At 29.1% G+C, this 7,074-nt stretch overlaps 1 pseudogene; it reads left to right on the top strand.

The window, feature by feature from the left end:
* The first annotated feature begins 3,452 nt into the window (after window positions 1-3,452).
* Window positions 3,453-4,666, top strand: LOC120083700 (annotated as a pseudogene).
* The last annotated feature ends 2,408 nt before the right edge of the window (window positions 4,667-7,074 follow it).

Raw genomic sequence — 7,074 nt, 5'->3', positions numbered from 1 at the left:
CCCACCAAATTATCCAATCATAACTTGTCATGTGACAAAATTTAAATTTATTTTTTTATTTTTAAAAATATTTTAATATTTTTTTTATGTGAGTGGTGGAAGGAGATGCACAAAGAAAATGCACCCAACTAGGGCTACCTTATGACCATTCCCAGGTGATTAGTTAGATTGTGCTACCCAAAAACTTAAGCTCATGAGAAAAGTCCAACAAGTGGAAATCAATTAATTGGGAAGAAAAAACATTCTAGGGGGCTTGAACACATGACTCACCCTAGACCAACTGCTCCGATACCATCTTACATCACCGATTGACCAAAAAGCTTAAGCTCATGGGTGAAGGTAAATTTAACCTTATATCATCTCAGATTGTGTATGAACTTTCTTGTGCGGGAGTTGTTTTCTTGCCCTTGCTTTTCATCTCTTCATAGAGATCTATTAAATACGAAGTGTTGAATGTTCATCAATATATTAAAAAAATTAAACACTTTCGATCCATCCCATTGTTTTCCTTAGTACTACAAACTTTATTTAAAAAGGTCAATGTTATTTGTTGCTATCTTATAGGTGTGTTTGGATTGACTTTCTAAATACAAAAGAAAAAAATTAATTTTGAACATTTATAAAGTCATCCTAGACATGCTAGGAACAACTCCCATTGTTTTAAATTAAAGGTAAAGTTATTTGTTGACAGTATTAAGGGTGATGTGGATTGACTTTTCTAAATGTATTTATTTTTTAGTATTTAAAAAGTCAATTCAAACAAACTCTAGATATGCTAGAAAAAACAATAATGCATGTGTGTGAGGACGAATACTAGACTTTATATATCTTTTAGCCAGTGACAAATCTAGTATTTTATCTAAGGAAGGCACAAGTTCTTTTAAATCTAATTATAGATGCATTGATATAATATTCAAGTCATATAATATTGCAAAAGGAAGTATAACTAACAGACATATGAACAATGGCATATCCAAAATTTCGGGATAGAGGGCACAACTTTACATAAGGTTAAAATTTTAGCTCATTAACTTCTAAATTTGTGTCTATATAATTCTTTTGAACTTAAAAATATGTATCCTACATCACTTGAATCTCGATTTGTGTCTAATACGTAGTACCAACTTCATTTAGAAAAAAATATATAATGTAACTATTGGCTATAGATTTGAAAAACTTGATGTTCAATCAGGGATAAAAATAATTTTTTTGTTTAATATGAAAATTAATTTTTAAGTATTTTTAATATTTTATGAGAATTTTAAATACTAAAATGAAAGTTTATGATTGCTGTTGAAGATCCTCTGAGCACAGATCCTCTCATGATTGTTGAAGATGCTTGGGATGATACCCTAAACTGTTGGAACCTCAATCCCCAAAGACCTGTTGTACAACATGAACAGAGTGCTTGGCTTGACCTTACAACTAGTTGGCCCCATCCTTCAAACAATCTGGACAAGGGTAAGATTATATGGAAACTTGTTTCTTATAGGATTTTTTCTGTGAAGTCCATGAAAACACATCTTTATGGCAACTTTATAAATACTACCTCCATCAATCTGGGAAACTTATGAAAATTTTACACCCCCAAGAAATGTAAATTCTTCCTCTGGTGTATTCTACAAAATGACCTTAACACTACTGACAAACACCAACAAAGGAGCCTCCACAGATGTCTCAGTCCAAGCTGGTATGTTCTTTGCAGGAACAACTCTGAAAATGTGGATCACTTCTTCACAAATTGTATCTATACACCAAACCTCTGGATTCGTCTCTCCCAAACTTCCCTCTTATAGAAATTTCAAACAACAACTAATCTCCTCAACTATCTCTTGAGCATAAGACTAAACACTAAGGCTGGGATACTTATTAGCAACCTCATCAGAGCTGTTCTATGGTGCATTTGGCTTGAAAGGAACAAAAGAATCTTTCAAGATGATTTCAACCACCATGACCGTGTGTCGGATGATGCCCTCTCTTTGGCTGGTCCTTGGTGCACTAAATCTTCTTTATTTTGTAATTATGATGCCTCCACTATTGATGTTAAGTGGAAGGCTTTTTTGTAATCCCGTTGCCCCTTTCCCAGCTGTTTTGTATAAGCTATCTTCAAACTCTGTGTACATACTCTTCTATTTTGAATGGAATGCAACACTATTGGCTTTAGGGTATGATGATGGTGCAAAGAAGGTGCATCGAAGGTGCCAACCTAGTTGAGATGTCTCGGTGCACCTTCATCCTTCTTTCCTTTAGTATTTTGTCAAGATATATATACATATATATATAACGAACTGATGTGAGCGGACACGTGCTCTTGGCCCCTTCATAGATCCGTCTCTATTTTTAGTATTTGTAGTATTTGTGCATGCGACTGGATTTTTTTAATTTGTATATTATTATTATTATTTTGAGTTTAACAATTAAAGTGAGAATTTAAACATTTCATTAAAATATTCCTGATTTAACTCGTAAATATTAAGATGAAAATTTGAACCTAAGCTAAGACTTCTTAAAGGAAAGTAGAGATACACATATGTCATTGGTGAGATTTTAAACATCTAATCTCTCTCTCAAACACAAGCATGATATCAAGTATGATATCTTAATTAATCAGTTGAGTTTTGTTAATTGGTGAAAATGTAATCTATTCAAAACATTTATAGAAAGAAAGAGGAGAAAGAAACTTGATGGGTAGAATTCAAAAATCAACATTTTCCGAGAGTCATATACATCATGTGCAAAGTTATGAGTAATAAATGTAATCACATGAAGAACAATTAGTTTGACTGTAAATAAAAAAATAGTTTTTTTTGTAATAATGTACTAGCGGAGATTAGTAGATATATCAAGATATTTCAACTAGATTTGACACACTCTTAGCACAATTAGAAACACATTGGATCTTGGATTTTTTATTTTTTATTTTTTTGAAAAAGAAAAACATTAGACTAAGTCTTAATATGTAAAAATCATTAAAAACTCACTATAAAAATAATCAAGTTGTGCAAAAATTTAAAAGCTGGACTTTTTTTCTCTCTTTTAAAAATCTCTCTACTCTCGAATCTTACGGAACATGATAGGTTCAAAAAAGCTTTGACGGCTAATTAATTAAAATTTTATTGGCCTTAGTCAAAAACTTGTTTTATATTCAACATGTAGATCCCCCGGGTTTCTTTACAAACCAATATACTATATATGATATAAATTTTGTTAAATACACGATTGATTATTCCAATTTGATAATCAATAAAAAGTATTCACTCTTTTTTTTCTCTTTTAAAATTATAGAAATATGAACTTTCAAATTTCTTATTGTATCTTGAAAGAAAAGTTTTGCACAGAATAATTTCATGAGAGAGAGAACAAGCCATTTCGATCTCCTATAAATAGAGAGTTTTTACAATCCCAATTATGCACATGAAAAAAAAAATTCATTGAAAAACTAAAAAATAAAAAACTTTGAATTAATGTCTTTAATTTTCATTGTCATTATTGCCTCTACTGAGCGACAACAATTCTGCAGAGCCAACGACACGCCGGAGGCGATCCTCGACACCAATGGAAAGAAGCTCCGAGGTGACAATCACTACTACAGCCTCCCATTTTTCAGCAGAAACACCGGCAGATTAGCCCTTGAAAATATCCAATGAGAATACAGTAATGAATGTCCACTCAACGTCGTCCCAGAACCTTACGAATATTTCAATGGTCTTCCAACGACGTTTTCGCCCGTAAACCCTAAAAAAGGGTGTCATTCGAGTTTCCACAGATCTGAACATTCAATTGGAAAGGAATACGATGTGCGCCAAATCGACGGTGTGGAAAATAAATAAATTCGAGCAACAATATTTAGTGACAATCGGCGGAACGAAAGGAAATCCAGGGCCGGAGACGATGGAGAATTGGTTCAAAATTGAAAAGTACAACAACAATAATATATACAAGTTTGTGTATTGTCCAACGGTGTGTAAGTATTGCAAAGTTATGTGTAAAGATGTGGGGATTTTTGTCAAGAATGGAAGGATGGCTCTTGCTTTGAGCGATGCCCCATTTCCTGTTATGTTCAAGAAAGTTTATAACTGAAAAGCCGAAGATCAGAAAATAAATTATTAAATAAGAGGTTGATTGATTTATAAAACTTTTTCCTTCATCTCCAGTGGGTCGAGTTCATGAAAGAAATTATCCTTTTAATGTTGTAATATTTTAAATATTTAATAGATTTTAAGTGAAAAGTTACCAAAATTTGGTCCCCAATGTGGGTATGAGAGTTATGTGAGAAGAAACCAAAAAAAATTCCAAGTGAATCGAGGTTGAATCTTGTATGAAATCGTGGAAAAAAAGAGAGATGTGTTCATAAAAAAAGAAAGTATGTGAGGTGAGGAATCTGCTCTATGACCATGGTGACAGATCCAAAACTTCATGTTAGAGGGACACAATTTCATATAAGATATCATATACTTTTAAATTTGTGTCTAAATGGTCTCTGAACTTTAAATGTGTATAATAGATCCTTAAATTTTTTAATGTGTGTTTGATATATTCTTATATAGTTTCAAGTTTATATCTCATAGGTCTCTTACAAAATGATAATTAAAAAAATAAAAAAATAAAATGAAATGAAACATATACCAAAGACATAGAAAACATATATAAAAAGAAGTCATCGAAGAATAATGTTACTGTACAGAACTAACAAATCAATATATTAAGAAAATAATATAAAAAAGTGAAACTAAAGAATGACACAATAGGAGTGAAAAAAATTGATCAATAGAAAATCTATTTCTATTTACCAAGATAAAACTAAAAATGTCACCAAATAGTAAGAGAAAAAAGGGTGAAACTTTTTTTACCCTAAAAGATAAAGAAATTCTACGTTCGATAAAAATATATATATATATAAGTAAATTCAACTAAAAGACAAGTAATATACAATCTATAATTTGTCAGAGTTCAATTTTAATCGATAAAAGAAAAATAAATTAACACTTATCTTAGAATCGAAGAAGTTATCCATAGTTACTAAGACAGTAGTCAACAAGAAATACAATCTATATACAAAAAGTAAAACTAAAAGAGAAACAAATTAAAAGAGACATAAAAACGATAAAATAGAAAAGAGAAAAATACATAAAATTTGAACAAATAGTACAACAATAGAAAAATAACGTACCTACAACGAACAAGATAAACTAAAATAACATCACATAAATATCGATAAAAGAGAGACAAATGGGTCCAAAATAAAACAAAACTAAAAGAATGTCTAATAGAGAACAAATTTAAACCAACCACAGTTAAAATAATTCAACATTTGGTGCAAAACTAAATAAAATAGGACCAAATTAAAGTGTAAAAAATGATTAAACAGAGAAAGAGTCACAAAATTAGAGAAACCATAGTGTATAAACAGTGTATCAAAATAAATCCTTGAAGAAAAAATTGAACATTTCATTAAAAAGAAAAACAAATTCTACAAAAAAAAAAAAAAAAAAAAAACTAGAACTGAAGACAGAAAAACAATCTATATTTTGTCAAATAAAATCGAAACATATACCAAAGAAAAAAGAGAACATATAAGACAAGCAGTCATCAAAATCTAATGTACCAAATAGAATAGAACTGAAACTATCACAAAATAGACGTATAACTTTTTGAACCCCAATTATAAAGAAATTCTATATTTGGTTTAAAAACAAATAAATAAATATTGTTTTCAAATATAGGAAAATGAACCCAAATATTTACAGATATAACAAAATTTCACTGTCTATTTGCGATAAATCGCAATAGATCGTAACAAACTATTATCTGTCAGATAGTAGTCTATCACGATTTATCGCAATCTATCGCACATGGTAGTCTATCGCGATCTATCGCAGATAGACTGATATTTTGCTATTATTTATAAATATTTTCAGCAGATTTGTCATTTAACCCTAAAAGACACAAAATACAATATATAATAGAATTCAGTTTTGGTAATAGAAAAATAAATTAAACCTTCTCTTACCATCGAGGAAGTGTTATCCAAATTAGTCAACAAGAAATCTGTACAAAACTAACAAATTAATATTATTTAAAAATAATAATATACAAAAAGTAAAACGAAAGAGTAACAAATTAAAAGAGACATAAAAACGATAATATAGAAAAGACATAAAATACATAAAATTTGAACAAATAGTAACATTAGAAAAGTAAAGTACCTACAACGAATAAAATAAACTAAAATAACATCACATAAATGTCGATAAAAGAGAGACAACAAATAGAGAGAAGGCAATAAAATTAACAATGGGTCCAAAATAAAATAAAATTAAAAGAATATCTGACAGAGAACAAATTTAAACACCACGGTGAAGATAATTTAACATTTGGTGTAAAAATAAATAAAGTATGACTAAATAAGTAAAAGATCACAAAAGTGTAAAAAATAATTAAACAGACAAAGGGTCACAAAACTTAACCCATAGTGCAAGTAGAAGAACAGTATATCAAGATAAATCCCAGAAGAAAAAATTGAACATTTCATTAAAAAGAAGAACAAATTCTAAAAAGAAAAATCCATGGTGCAAAGTAGAAAAAACAATATACCAAAATAAATTCTATAAAATAAAATAAGTAAAATCAAATTAAATTAGACAACAGAGGGCGAAGAAATAATTGAACCATTCATTAAAAAGAAAAACAAATTCTAAAATATAACCAAATAAATAAAAAAAAAAAAAAACAAATATCATACAAAAACAAAACTAGAATTGAAAACAGAAAAACAATCTACAATCTGTCAAATAAAATCAAAACACTGAAGAAAAAAAAAACATAAGACAAGTAGTCATCAAAATCTAATGTACCAAATTAATATTATTTAAAAAGATAACATACGTACAGAACTAACAAATTAATATTATTTAAAAAGATAACATATGTATAACTAAAGAGTAACAAATTAAAAGAGACATAAAGACTATCAAATAGAAAAGAGAAAAATGCATAAAATTTGAGTAAATAGTACAACATTAGAAAAATAGTGTACCTACACGAACAAAATAAACTAAAACAACATCACATAAA

Source organism: Benincasa hispida, chromosome 8, assembly GCF_009727055.1.
Source record: "Benincasa hispida cultivar B227 chromosome 8, ASM972705v1, whole genome shotgun sequence".
Classification (NCBI taxonomy): domain Eukaryota; kingdom Viridiplantae; phylum Streptophyta; class Magnoliopsida; order Cucurbitales; family Cucurbitaceae; genus Benincasa; species Benincasa hispida.
Note: the sequence above shows the minus strand (reverse complement) of the source record. Positions and strands in the feature narration are given on the sequence as shown.